This window comes from Pseudophryne corroboree, chromosome 5 (assembly GCF_028390025.1).
Source record: "Pseudophryne corroboree isolate aPseCor3 chromosome 5, aPseCor3.hap2, whole genome shotgun sequence".
In the NCBI taxonomy this organism is placed as follows: Eukaryota; Metazoa; Chordata; class Amphibia; order Anura; family Myobatrachidae; genus Pseudophryne; species Pseudophryne corroboree.
This window is the reverse complement of record NC_086448.1, coordinates 469,761,138-469,775,620: the sequence shown is the minus strand read 5'-3', so window position 1 is coordinate 469,775,620 and position 14,483 is coordinate 469,761,138. Positions and strand designations below refer to the sequence as shown.

The 14,483-nt window shown below is 42.8% G+C and overlaps 2 pseudogenes; both read left to right on the top strand.

Moving 5' to 3' along the window:
• The first annotated feature begins 1,507 nt into the window (after positions 1-1,507).
• Positions 1,508-1,627, top strand: LOC134931471 (5S ribosomal RNA; annotated as a pseudogene).
• Positions 1,628-6,409: 4,782 nt separating this feature from the next.
• Positions 6,410-6,529, top strand: LOC134931470 (5S ribosomal RNA; annotated as a pseudogene).
• The last annotated feature ends 7,954 nt before the right edge of the window (positions 6,530-14,483 follow it).

Below are 14,483 nucleotides of genomic sequence, written 5' to 3'. Positions count from 1 at the left end.
TATTTTAAATTTTTAGATGACTTTTACTTACAACAATGTGGGACCGCGATGGGTACAATTTTTGCACCAAGTTTCGCAAATCTTTTTATGGGCAGCTGGGAGAAGAATTTTATATATGGCAAACATGATTTTAAGGAACATTTAATCTTTTACCGTCGCTACATAGATGACATTTTAATCATCTGGGATGGAACAGAAGAAAGATTTTATGAATTCCTTGAATACCTGAGTAATAATGATATGAACCTCGTTTTTACATCCAAGATCAACCAAGAGTCTATTGAATTCCTCGATCTGGTTTTAATGGGTAAGGACAGTAAAATCGAGACAAAAAACTTCATTAAGCAAGTTGATACGAATAGCTACCTGCACTACAGAAGTAATCATCTAAAGAAATGGAAAAATAATATCCCCTTCTCCCAATTTAACAGGATAAAGAGAAACTGTACTAATCAGGAAGAATGTGAAGCCCAAATCGAGAAATACAAACAACGATTCAAGGATAAAGAGTACCCTACGAATATTTTAGAAGAAGCAGCCACAAAAGCAAAAGCCCTAGAAAGATCTACACTACTAGAATATAAGACCAAAGAAACAAAAAAGGACTCCATCTCCTTTATTACCACATATAACCGTCATGAAAAAACCATTAGGGACTCACTCAAGAACCATTGGGGAATCCTACTAATGGATCCAGTACTCAAAGAAATTCTACCTCCTCGCCCCGAGATCATCTTCAAAAAATCGAAAAATCTTAAAGATACACTAGCCCCCAGCATGTTACGTAAGGATACTAAAGAGGTTTCAAAAATGCCAAAATGCACTGGCTCCTACAAGTGCGGCCGATGTAATATCTGCAGGTACTTACACCCAGTAAGGAAGACTTTTACAGACATGGAAAAAAGGGAAACTCACAAAATCAAAGACTTCATAAACTGCAATACCCAATCAGTGATCTACCTGTTAGAATGTGGGTGCGGTAAGCAATATGTGGGAAAGACAAAGAGACCCCTCAAAATAAGAATCCAAGAACACGTCCGCAATATAAAGAATAAAATAGAAACACACGCAGTATCCAGACATTTCAACTCAACACATGACTCAAACCCAGAAGCATTGACCTTCAAAGCTATCGAACTTGTGAAACTGGGTGAAAGAGGTGGCGATCTGGCCAACAGACTATCACGCAGAGAAATGTACTGGATCTTCCAACTGCAGACACTTCATCCAAAGGGATTCAACGACTACTATGAAATTGCGCCGTTCCTGTAATCTCATTCCTGGCACCAGGACCATACGGTCGGATCCTTAAACACTTTTAAATACTTCTCCTCATCTAATGCAGTGGCCACTAACCGCGACCCCCCCCCCCTTTCCCCCCCCCCCCTAACCAATACCACCACATCCTTCTCCTACCACCATATCCTTCTCCCACCCCCTACCACCCCTCCTCTACAACGTGCATAGTCATATCATATATAACGCTGACACATGTATGGTAAGTGATTTTTACAGTCAAACCACACTGGACATGCCCAATCTCGTCCGATCTTGGAAGCGAAGCAGTGTCGGGCCTGATCAGTACCAGAACAGGGAGACCACCTGGGAAGATCAGGTACTGTAACCAAACTAATTAAAAAGCCTACATGAGCATGTCAGTATTATTATCTTGACTAACCAACTAAATTAGCTATACTATTATACTTTTATATCACCCTCTACGAAGCACGTTAAAATTTACATTAACACCACCCCTTTCCTCACTGCCCTTAAACCTGCACTAATCACTGTAATATGCACTAAGCACTTTAATATACCGCCCCATTCTACACCTTATAAACCTGCATTAAGCGTAAAGTACCTAATTTACACTATATGCACCCATATCTAATTTTACTTTATTTTTATTTATCTATATAATATCTATGTATACAATATACTGCAAATATTTATTTAACCTCCTTTTATAAGTACATTGATAATCCATTATGGTCATTTGTTGCTCTCTCATTCTAAAGATGATATGCTGCACTGTCATCGTTTTTTACATACGTTTTTTACATGCATTGATCCCCTTTTTGTATTTATTTCTCATTTCTATACCAAGAAACACTATAAATGTCCATACTGCTGCCCTCCATTAAGATGGCCGCCGCATAGAGAAACTGAACGAAAAATCTCCACAAAGATGGCCGCCGCTGAGAAAACCAAGCACTCTAAACTCAGTTCTCTTGATAATAGAAGAATTGGAGATCGCGGGCGCATGCGCAGTCCGGCTTCCGGAAGTGGGGCGGAAGTGACGCGACGCCGAAAACCGGAAGTGGGGCGGAAAGCGCATCGGCACACCTTCTTATGGTTTTATTCGGTTCTCTGAACCCCAAACCTGCTACTGAAACAAATAATGGACATATGGAACTTATATACTATCTAATTATGCCACCCACCAATGTAAAATATTAGCTCTTAGTCTGTTATAAAATATCATGTGATATCAACAGGAAATGATGTCATAATTGACACCAGATTAGTATTGGTATAAATAGGAGCCTGGTCCCAGTCTGCCAACACCCCTTGATGAAGTCTTAAGGACAAAACGCGTTGGGCTATCTGGCAGTGACTACATACCAAGTTAAGGAATCTTTTTATTATTTATTCATTTTTAACTGGTATTATATATCTGTATGTATAGTTTTTATCCCATTTTTTAGAAAAAATTCTGTCATTTTAAATTTTACATATTAATAAATTGCATTTTATTCTTAAATTATTCACCTAAAGTGTGACTCTTTTAGACACCATTGGTCGCTAAAACCCCCTCCCCCCCAACTACATTGAATTCTCATATACAGGGAACCGCCATCCCTGTTAGGGGGTAAGCAGACGCCCTTTTAAATATCTAGGGAGTGTCAGATCGATATTGTTTACATTTATATTCAGGTTCATTTAACGTTGGCAAACACAAGTGGCGCAATAATTTTTCTATTTCTAAATTTTCGGGCAATTATTTTTATTGCTGCCTGGTGCATTGCAACGTTTGTAGAAGAATGTGGAGAAATTCAGATAGAGCAACCAAAAGACAAAACTGGTGCCAAAAAATATTTAATGAGAAACAACACCCCAATGAACCCTCACCACCATGTGATTTAGATGAATTATTTTGGGGCATAGAAAGACTCCTCACCAAGGAAGTGAAAACATGGTGGGACATTAAGGGTCTGGAGCATTACATATCAGTTAATAGAATTCCCAGGGGACTTAGACTCCTCAAACAACCCACATTCGGTAATCTTGACGCGGCCTTTCTAGAAAAATGGGATAAAACATTACATAACTGTTCCATTGAACTTATGAAACTTCTGATTGAGGAAAAGAAGAACTCCCTCTTGGAATTAGAAAAGAATATCCAACATAAAGAAACTGAACTGGAACCTTTTAAAGATAAAGAGGACTATAAAATTAACGAAAAAGTTCTTCATAGAAAAATGGAGCATATTGAAGGTGAAGTCACTAAGAATAAAGAAAAGAAATTTCTAAGGGACAAAACAGACTATGAACAAGGAAAAATAAAGAATTGGAGTAGGTTTGGAACCATGAATCAGCAGCTAAACAGAACAGACAGACAGTATTGGAAAACCGTTCCAATAAAAAGAAGACCATCACGGAATCAAGAAGGAATCTCACCATCTCCAACTGTAAGGTTGCAGAACAGATTCACAACACTACAACGATTCAACTCTAACAGTGACCAGGCTTTTTTAGCCCAGAGAACAGGAACAAGACCAAAAGAAACCATAGGAAATTCCCTGAAAGAGGATGTCCGCCTGGCATCACCGCTGAAAAGAAGATATACAGAAGAAGAGGAAAACGGGGCAGTAGGAGGAAGAGAGAACAAGAAAAGAGCGCTACAATGACGGATATGAAGGAAAAGGGAATTTTCAACCTTTCAAAACATACATTATCAAAACCGGAGGTGTCGTTGCTCAACAAAGGTCTCACATTCGCACCCACAGGTGGTCTCAATAAATTTGAGACCTTCATTGACCTAAATAAGTTCATCAGAAAATTAACACTGAAGAGACACTTTCTAAAGAAAGATAATGCCATTATTAGTAACTATGAAACCCAATCGAAATCAGGTTTGAAACCTAACTCTAAGTTTTATCCATTGGAATCAAAAGGGAGTAATATTAATATTTTTTATGAAATGGTAAAAAAGGACCTATGCGACACCGATCTAGAGAAAATAAAGGAGACGAACATCACGAATCGAGAAAAAGAGGCATTAAAAAAGCTACAGAAAAACCAGGAAATTATTTAAAACAAGCTGACAAAGGGGGGGGGTCTGGTCATAATGGACCGTGATAAGTACATCACGGAAGCAGAGAGACTATTGGGAGACAACGCTTCCTATATGAAATTGTCCAATGACCCCAAAGATGCTTTCATCGAAGAACTGAGAACATTACTAGTTCGTGGTCTACGTGCGGACATTCTAACGAAGGGAGAATTCCAATTCTTGTTTAAATCAGATCCCATTACCCCTATTTTCTATTTCCTGCCGAAAATCCACAAAAATCTGGAAAACCCGCCCGGAAGACCTATAGTGGCGGGTATCGACTCTCTCACATCAAACTTATCAGAATATGTAGATGTCTTTTTAAAACCCTACGTAAAAGATTTACCATCATTTTTAAAGGACACCACTTCCGTATTGAACTCCCTAAAAGATTTTGTGTGGAAAGACACCTTTAAGTGGGTAACAATAGATGTTCAATCGCTATATACCTGTATAGATCATCAAAAAGGTGTAACCGCATGCAGAGATTTTCTGGAGAATGATACAACACTAACAACCTCCCATAAAGATTTTATCTGTGATGTCATGTTTTTTATCCTTCAACACAATTATTTTAAATTTTTAGATGACTTTTACTTACAACAATGTGGGACCGCGATGGGTACAATTTTTGCACCAAGTTTCGCAAATCTTTTTATGGGCAGCTGGGAGAAGAATTTTATATATGGCAAACATGATTTTAAGGAACATTTAATCTTTTACCGTCGCTACATAGATGACATTTTAATCATCTGGGATGGAACAGAAGAAAGATTTTATGAATTCCTTGAATACCTGAGTAATAATGATATGAACCTCGTTTTTACATCCAAGATCAACCAAGAGTCTATTGAATTCCTCGATCTGGTTTTAATGGGTAAGGACAGTAAAATCGAGACAAAAAACTTCATTAAGCAAGTTGATACGAATAGCTACCTGCACTACAGAAGTAATCATCTAAAGAAATGGAAAAATAATATCCCCTTCTCCCAATTTAACAGGATAAAGAGAAACTGTACTAATCAGGAAGAATTTGAAGCCCAAATCGAGAAATACAAACAACGATTCAAGGATAAAGAGTACCCTACGAATATTTTAGAAGAAGCAGCCACAAAAGCAAAAGCCCTAGAAAGATCTACACTACTAGAATATAAGACCAAAGAAACAAAAAAGGACTCCATCTCCTTTATTACCACATATAACCGTCATGAAAAAACCATTAGGGACTCACTCAAGAACCATTGGGGAATCCTACTAATGGATCCAGTACTCAAAGAAATTCTACCTCCTCGCCCCGAGATCATCTTCAAAAAATCGAAAAATCTTAAAGATACACTAGCCCCCAGCATGTTACATAAGGATACTAAAGAGGTTTCAAAAATGCCAAAATGCACTGGCTCCTACAAGTGCGGCCGATGTAATATCTGCAGGTACTTACACCCAGTAAGGAAGACTTTTACGGACATGGAAAAAAGGGAAACTCACAAAATCAAAGACTTCATAAACTGCAATACCCAATCAGTGATCTACCTGTTAGAATGTGGGTGCGGTAAGCAATATGTGGGAAAGACAAAGAGACCCCTCAAAATAAGAATCCAAGAACACGTCCGCAATATAAAGAATAAAATAGAAACACACGCAGTATCCAGACATTTCAACTCAACACATGACTCAAACCCAGAAGCATTGACCTTCAAAGCTATCGAACTTGTGAAACTGGGTGAAAGAGGTGGCGATCTGGCCAACAGACTATCACGCAGAGAAATGTACTGGATCTTCCAACTGCAGACACTTCATCCAAAGGGATTCAACGACTACTATGAAATTGCGCCGTTCCTGTAATCTCATTCCTGGCACCAGGACCATACGGTCGGATCCTTAAACACTTTTAAATACTTCTCCTCATCTAATGCAGTGGCCACTAACCGCGACCCCCCCCCCTTTCCCCCCCCCTAACCAATACCACCACATCCTTCTCCTACCACCATATCCTTCTCCCACCCCCTACCACCCCTCCTCTACAACGTGCATAGTCATATCATATATAACGCTGACACATGTATGGTAAGTGATTTTTACAGTCAAACCACACTGGACATGCCCAATCTCGTCCGATCTTGGAAGCGAAGCAGTGTCGGGCCTGATCAGTACCAGAACAGGGAGACCACCTGGGAAGATCAGGTACTGTAACCAAACTAATTAAAAAGCCTACATGAGCATGTCAGTATTATTATCTTGACTAACCAACTAAACTAGCTATACTATTATACTTTTATATCACCCTCTACGAAGCACGTTAAAATTTACATTAACACCACCCCTTTCCTCACTGCCCTTAAACCTGCACTAATCACTGTAATATGCACTAAGCACTTTAATATACCGCCCCATTCTACACCTTATAAACCTGCATTAAGCGTAAAGTACCTAATTTACACTATATGCACCCATATCTAATTTTACTTTATTTTTATTTATCTATATAATATCTATGTATACAATATACTGCAAATATTTATTTAACCTCCTTTTATAAGTACATTGATAATCCATTATGGTCATTTGTTGCTCTCTCATTCTAAAGATGATATGCTGCACTGTCATCGTTTTTTACATACGTTTTTTACATGCATTGATCCCCTTTTTGTATTTATTTCTCATTTCTATACCAAGAAACACTATAAATGTCCATACTGCTGCCCTCCATTAAGATGGCCGCCGCATAGAGAAACTGAACGAAAAATCTCCACAAAGATGGCCGCCGCTGAGAAAACCAAGCACTCTAAACTCAGTTCTCTTGATAATAGAAGAATTGGAGATCGCGGGCGCATGCGCAGTCCGGCTTCCGGAAGTGGGGCGGAAGTGACGCAACGCCGAAAACCGGAAGTGGGGCGGAAAGCGCATCGGCGCACCTTCTTATGGTTTTATTCGGTTCTCTGAACCCCAAACCTGCTACTGAAACAAATAATGGACATATGGAACTTATATACTATGTAATTATGCCACCCACCAATGTAAAATATTAGCTCTTAGTCTGTTATAAAATATCATGTGATATCAACAGGAAATGATGTCATAATTGACACCAGATTAGTATTGGTATAAATAGGAGCCTGGTCCCAGTCTGCCAACACCCCTTGATGAAGTCTTAAGGACGAAACGCGTTGGACTATCTGGCAGTGACTACATACCAAGTTAAGGAATCTTTTTATTATTTATTCATTTTTAACTGGTATTATATATCTGTATGTATAGTTTTTATCCCATTTTTTAGAAAAAGTTCTGTCATTTTAAATTTTACATATTAATAAATTGCATTTTATTCTTAAATTATTCACCTAAAGTGTGACTCTTTTAGACACCATTGGTCGCTAAAACCCCCTCCCCCCAACTACATATATATATATATATATATATACACACACCAAAGGGCGGCACTCACAAGACTTGTTGTTGAGAATAATCAGACGGACAGCGTCCCTGCGTTCAACGTTTCAACGTTGAACGCAGGGACGCTGTCCGTCTGATTAGTCTCAACAACAAGTCTTGTGAGTGCCGCCCGTTGGTGTGTGTATGGCTGAATCTTCACGGTCTCATGGAGGGCACCCGAGCAGAATGTTTCTTTGGTCAGTGATGTGAGTGCCGGCATATCGATTCTGATATATATATATATATATATATATATATATATATATACTGTAGGAGCACAGTGTATGTATAGGTATGGGAGCACAGTTTATGTGTATGTATGGGGGCACAGTGTGTGTGTATGGGGACACAGTGTATGTGTGTGTATGGGAGCACAGTGTATGTGTGTGTATGGGGGCACAGCATGTGTGTGTGCGTGTGTTTGGGAGCACAGTTTATGTGTGTGTATGGGAACACAGTGTGTAAATGTATGGGAGCACAGTGTGTATGTTTGGGAGCACAGTGAATATATATATATATATATATATATATAGATGCAGCCATGCTTATCTTACTGTGATGCAGCATGCTGCAACACAGCTTGCTGCACGGCATGCCAGGCTATGACTATTCTCAGCCAGATATCGCTGCATTAATTCCTAAAGGAATTAATGAAGCGATCACCAGCTGTGAAAAGCTGCAACCTGGCATGCCATGCAGCATGCCATGATGCAGCATTACACATCGCAGTAAGATGAGCATGTCTACATCTGTATGGAGGAACAGTGTATTTGTATAAGTGGCACAGTGTGTGTATATGGGGGAATAGTGTGTGTGCATATTTATCAAGCCTAAGCTATGCAGAAATGGAATTTATGAAACCTTAAGCTAAGTGAAAATGACAGTGTTATACTATTTAGGTCATGTAGGAAAAGCCCGAAGCTAGAGTGTTAGGCGCCGGGGTCCGCTCGTCGGTGCGGCCCGGCGCCTAGCAACCAGGGACGCCGTGCGCGTACAGCCGCCGGCTCCCTGGCAACGCTAGACGCCGGGCACACGGAGCCGCTCTGACCTTAGCAACGGGGACGCCACGTTCAGCCGCGTTCCCCGTTGCTGGGTCTGTTCTGATTACCTCATGGTGTGCTGGCCGTGCAGCATGCAAGCTGCACGGCATTTCAGTTGATTACCCTGTCTGGATTTTGATTGGAGGGTTCCTGAATAAAGGCACCCTCAGGACTCCTTACAGACGCCGGTGATAGCTTCCTGTTTGCCTGTGTCTGCTACAGAGAGTTTCCAGTCCTGCTCAATCCGGTTGTTCCTGTCCTCAGAGATCCTGTACTCGGAAGTTTGTCATCTGTTCCTGGAGTCTGACCGAGCACCTTTAACATCTTGTGGTGTTCGTGAGTCGCGGCTCAGCCGTGTGTTGCGGCTTGTCCGCTTACTGTTTATTGTTTAGTTTACTTGTGTTCTGGAGCTTTTGCGGAGGATTCCGCTCCCACAGATCCACTCTGGTATCCAGCGGTGCTGGATAGGAGTAACGGATCAGGGGATCTTTGGTTGTCCTTTTTCCTGGCGGCTAGTCCGCACATACCTTTGGTTTAAGTTAGTTAGCTTGTAACCCCTGGCCTGGTTGCTTAGTCAGAGGGCCCCTTGTTTTCACCCTGTCTCGGACTTCCCCTTGTCTCCCTTTAAGACCTGCGGGGGCATCGGGGTTGGGCAGACATAATCCGCCCTTCGAACGCGGCTGCCATGGGCTCAAGCAACCATAGTCTCGCAGGGGATTTCTGATAACACGGGCGAGACAACGGAGTTAGGGTGCCAGGGGTTACTAGGCTCTCCTGCTCCCACAACCAGCTTATTTTCCCTGTACTCAGACCTCTGCCATAAGATCTCCTCCGGTCTGGAGTACAGGAATCATAACATTATCACCGGCCAGACAAAAGAAAAAATTTTAATTAACAGGAGTTAATTTTTTCACTTATTCAGTTGGGAGATTTTGTCGGCCTCATGAATCCCGCCGGTATTGGGCCAAATCCTGGCCAGCTTCTAGTTAGTCAGATTCAAGAACTTACTCAGATGGTTCAGGATCTGTCCCTCCGGGTGAGGTCACAGGAAGATCTGTTACGGACTTCCCCGAGGGTCATCCCTGAACCAAAAATGCATCTGCCTGACCGTTTTTCTGGGGATAGAAAACAGTTTTTTAATTTTAAAGAGTCTTGTAAACTTTATTTTCGTTTAAGACCAGTCTCCTCAGGTACGGAGGCTCAGCGGGTTGGAATTATTATTTCTCTGCTTCAGGGGGATCCTCAGACCTGGGCTTTTGGTTTAAAGACAGACGATCCGGCCTTATCGTCTGTAGACGCCTTTTTAAAATCTTTAGGGCTATTGTATGACGACCCTGATAGAGAGGCGTCCGCTGAGAGTCAGTTGCGTGCTCTTAGACAGGGTAGGAATCCCACAGAGAATTATTGTACGGAGTTTCGCCGTTGGTCGAACGACTGTGGATGGAATGACCCAGCTCTGCGCAGTCAGTTTCGCCTCGGCTTATCTGAATCTATAAAAGACAGTCTCCTTCAGTATCCCGCTCCTGAGACTCTCGATAAACTCATGGAGCTCTCTATTAAGATAGATCGTCGGCTCAGAGAGCGGAGGGCTGAAAAAGGGGCATCTGTCGGGTCTACTCCTTGTGTGCTTTCCATTCCTGTAGACATGGAGGAGCCTATGCAGATAAGTCTCTCCAAACTGTCTCCTGAAGAAAGAACCAGGAGGCAAAATTCTGGTCTTTGTTTATACTGTGGAGGTAAGGGACATTTTGCCCGTAGTTGTCCGAACAAATCGGGAAACTTCCTGACCAAGTGAATTGTGAGGGGGTTCACTTTGGTCTGCAGCTCATCTCCTCAAATAACTCACTGTTAGTTCCTGCTAAAGTTTCCTTTGGCAGCCTCTGTTCCTCGGTCTCTGCTTTTGTGGACAGTGGAGCTGCAGGGAACTTTATGGATTTAACATGGGCCAAGGCCTTAGGTATTCCTCAGTTAACCTTGGGTAGGTGTGTCACCATGCATGGTTTAGATGGGAGTCCCTTGTCCAATGGGGTTATTTCTCTAGGTACACCTCCTGTTTTACTCTCGGTGGGAGCCCTGCATTCTGAAAAGATTGAGTTTTTCCTTACTCATTGTCCAGCAGTTCCTGTGGTTCTGGGTCACCCTTGGCTGGCCTTTCATAATCCCATCATTGATTGGCAGTCGGGGGAGATCTTACAATGGGGTACCATCTGTAATAAAGAATGTATTACGCTTCCTATCCGAGTAGCTGCCGCCGTTCCTGCACCCATTCCTGAGGAATATCAGGATTTTGTTGACGTGTTTTCCAAGGGCAATGCGGATATTCTGCCTCCCCATAGGCCTTACGATTGTGCCATTGAGCTAATTCCTGGTGCCACGTTGCCTAAAGGAAGGTTATATGCATTGTCTGGTCCTGAAACTGTGGCCATGAATGAGTATGTGAAAGAAAGCCTTGGGAAAGGTTTTATCAGGCCATCTAAATCCCCTTTAAGTGCAGGTTTCTTCTTCGTAGAGAAGAAGGATGGTTCACTCAGACCCTGCATTGACTTTAGAGCTTTGAATAAAATCTCAGTAAAGAATACTTACCCTCTGCCGCTGATCTCTGTCCTCTTTGATCAGCTATGTTCGGCTGTGATTTTTTCTAAGATTGACCTTAGAGGAGCATATAACCTCATCAGAATCAAGTCAGGGGATGAGTGGAAAACGGCATTCAGTACTCAATCAGGCCACTATGAGTATCTGGTTATGCCATTCGGCCTGTCAAACGCTCCGGCAGTTTTCCAGGATCTCATTAATGATGTGCTCCGTGAATTTCTTGGAAGATTCGTTGTAGTCTACTTAGACGATATTTTGATATATTCTGACTCTGTAGAACAACATGTTACCCAGGTGCGTCAGGTGCTAAAGAAATTACGTGAAAATCGCCTATATGCCAAACTGGAGAAGTGTGAATTTCATGTCACGGAGGTATCCTTTTTAGGGTACATTATTTCCCCTCAGGGATTCCGTATGGAACCAAAGAAGCTCCAAGCCATCCTTAGTTGGGCGCAACCCACCAACTTAAAAGCAATTCAGCGCTTTTTAGGGTTTGCGAACTACTATAGAAGATTTATTCACTCTTTCTCTGACCTAGTTGCTCCCATTGTGGCACTTACTAAGAAGGGAGCAGATCCTACCAATTGGTCATGTGAAGCTGAGTTATCTTTTCAGGCCTTGAAACAAGCCTTTGTCTCAGCCCCTGTCCTTAGACATCCCAACCCAGAATTGCCTTTCATTGTTGAGGTTGATGCCTCGGAGGTTGGAGTTGGGGCTATCCTTTCTCAGAAGGATCCAGAATCCCTTGAATTACATCCTTGTGCCTTTATGTCCAGGAAATTCTCATCTGCAGAATCCAACTACGATGTTGGTAACCGGGAATTGCTGGCTATTAAATGGGCTTTCGAGGAGTGGAGGCATTGGCTTGAAGGAGCGACCCATACCATTTCAGTTTTGACTGATCACAAAAATCTTCAATACATTGAATCTGCTAAACGACTGAATGCCCGGCAGGCTCGTTGGGCTTTATTTTTTACTCGTTTCAAATTCATTATCACCTTCAGGCCAGGTTCCAAGAATACTAAGGCAGATGCCCTGTCACGCAGTTTTCTTCCAGTTCAAGACAATAGTCCTGTTACTCCCATACTTCCGTCTTCAGTCATTCGGGCAGGCCTCACACAGGATGTATTTACCCAGTTAAAGCTGCTTCAACATCAAGCTCCTGGAAATACTCCTGCTGGTCGTCTTTTTGTCCCTGAGTTTTTGAGAGCTACTGTTTTGGCGGAGTTTCATGATAGCAAGGTTGCCGGGCATCCGGGAATCGCTAAGACTTTGGAATTAGTCTCCCGCTCAGTATGGTGGCCTGGTCTTTCCAAAGACATTAAAGAGTTTGTTTTTTCTTGTCAGGTCTGTGCACAGCATAAAGTTCCCCGTTCTTTGCCTATAGGTCAACTTATGCCCTTGAATGTTCCCCTTAGGCCATGGTCGCATATCTCCATGGATTTTGTGGTGGACCTCCCTCTGTCAGCCGGATGCCGAGTCATATGGGTGGTAGTGGATCGTTTTAGCAAAATGGCCCATTTCATTGCTCTTCCCCGATTGCCATCTGCCCAGGGATTGGCAGTCTTGTTCCTCCGCCATGTTTTCAGACTCCATGGCTTACCCACTGATATTGTTTCTGATAGGGGTCCACAATTCATTGCACAATTTTGGAAGTCTTTTTGTGCTTCGTTAAAGATGAAATTATCTTTAACGTCCGGTTATCATCCCCAATCCAATGGGCAGACTGAGCGAGTTAACCAATCTCTAAAACAATATTTGCGTTTGTACTCGGCCAAACTCCAAAATGACTGGTCTGAGTTTCTTCCATTGGCGGAGTTTGCTTATAATAATGCCTGTCATTCCTCCACCAATGTGTCTCCATTTTTTGCAGTTTTTGGTTTTCACCCCAGAGCTAATTCATTTTTTCAACATTCCTCTGTCTCCTCTCTGGCCCTGACCTCTCATCTTAAACTTATTTGGAAAAAAGTGCACTTGGCTCTCAGAAAAGCAGCATTCCGGGAAAAAAGATTTTCTGACAGGCTCCGGCGGCCGTGCACTTTTAAAGTAGGAGACAGGGTGTGGTTGTCGACTCGCAACATTAAACTTCGACAAACCTCAGCCAGATTGGGTCCTAGATTTATTGGACCATTTCTCATTATCAAAAAAGTCAATCCAGTTGCTTTCCGGTTACGTTTACCAAAAACTTTACGGATCGGAAATACCTTCCATTGCTCATTACTGAAACCATATGTTTCGTCCAGTAGATTTCCTCGTAAAATATCTCAGGGGAGATCACCAATAAATGTACAGGGTCAGCAGGAGTTCTTGGTGGAGAAGGTTCTCGATTCCAAGTTGTCCCGGGGTCGGCTTTATTTTTTGGTACATTGGAGAGGTTATGGGCCAGAGGAAAGGTCTTGGGTCCTGGATGAGGATCTTCATGCCCCGAGGCTCAAAAGGGCATTTTTTCGAGAATTTCCTCAGAAACCCGGCTTTAGGGGTTCCTTGACCCCTCCTCAAGGGGGGGGTACTGTTAGGCGCCGGGGTCCGCTCGTCGGTGCGGCCCGGCGCCTAGCAACCAGGGACGCCGTGCGCGTACAGCCGCCGGCTCCCTGGCAACGCTAGACGCCGGGCGCACGGAGCCGCTCTGACCTTAGCAACGGGGACGCCACGTTCAGCCGCGTTCCCCGTTGCTGGGTCTGTCCTGATTACCTCATGGTGTGCTGGCCGTGCAGCATGCAAGCTGCACGGCATTTCAGTTGATTACCCTGTCTGGATTTTGATTGGAGGGTTCCTGAATAAAGGCACCCTCAGGACTCCTTACAGACGCCGGTGATAGCTTCCTGTTTGCCTGTGTCTGCTACAGAGAGTTTCCAGTCCTGCTCAATCCGGTTGTTCCTGTCCTCAGAGATCCTGTACTCGGAAGTTTGTCATCTGTTCCTGGAGTCTGACCGAGCACCTTTAACATCTTGTGGTGTTCGTGAGTCGCGGCTCAGCCGTGTGTTGCGGCTTGTCCGCTTACTGTTTATTGTTTAGTTTACTTGTGTTCTGGAGCTTTTGCGGAGGATTCCGCTCCCACAGATCCACTCTGGTATCCAGCGGTGCTG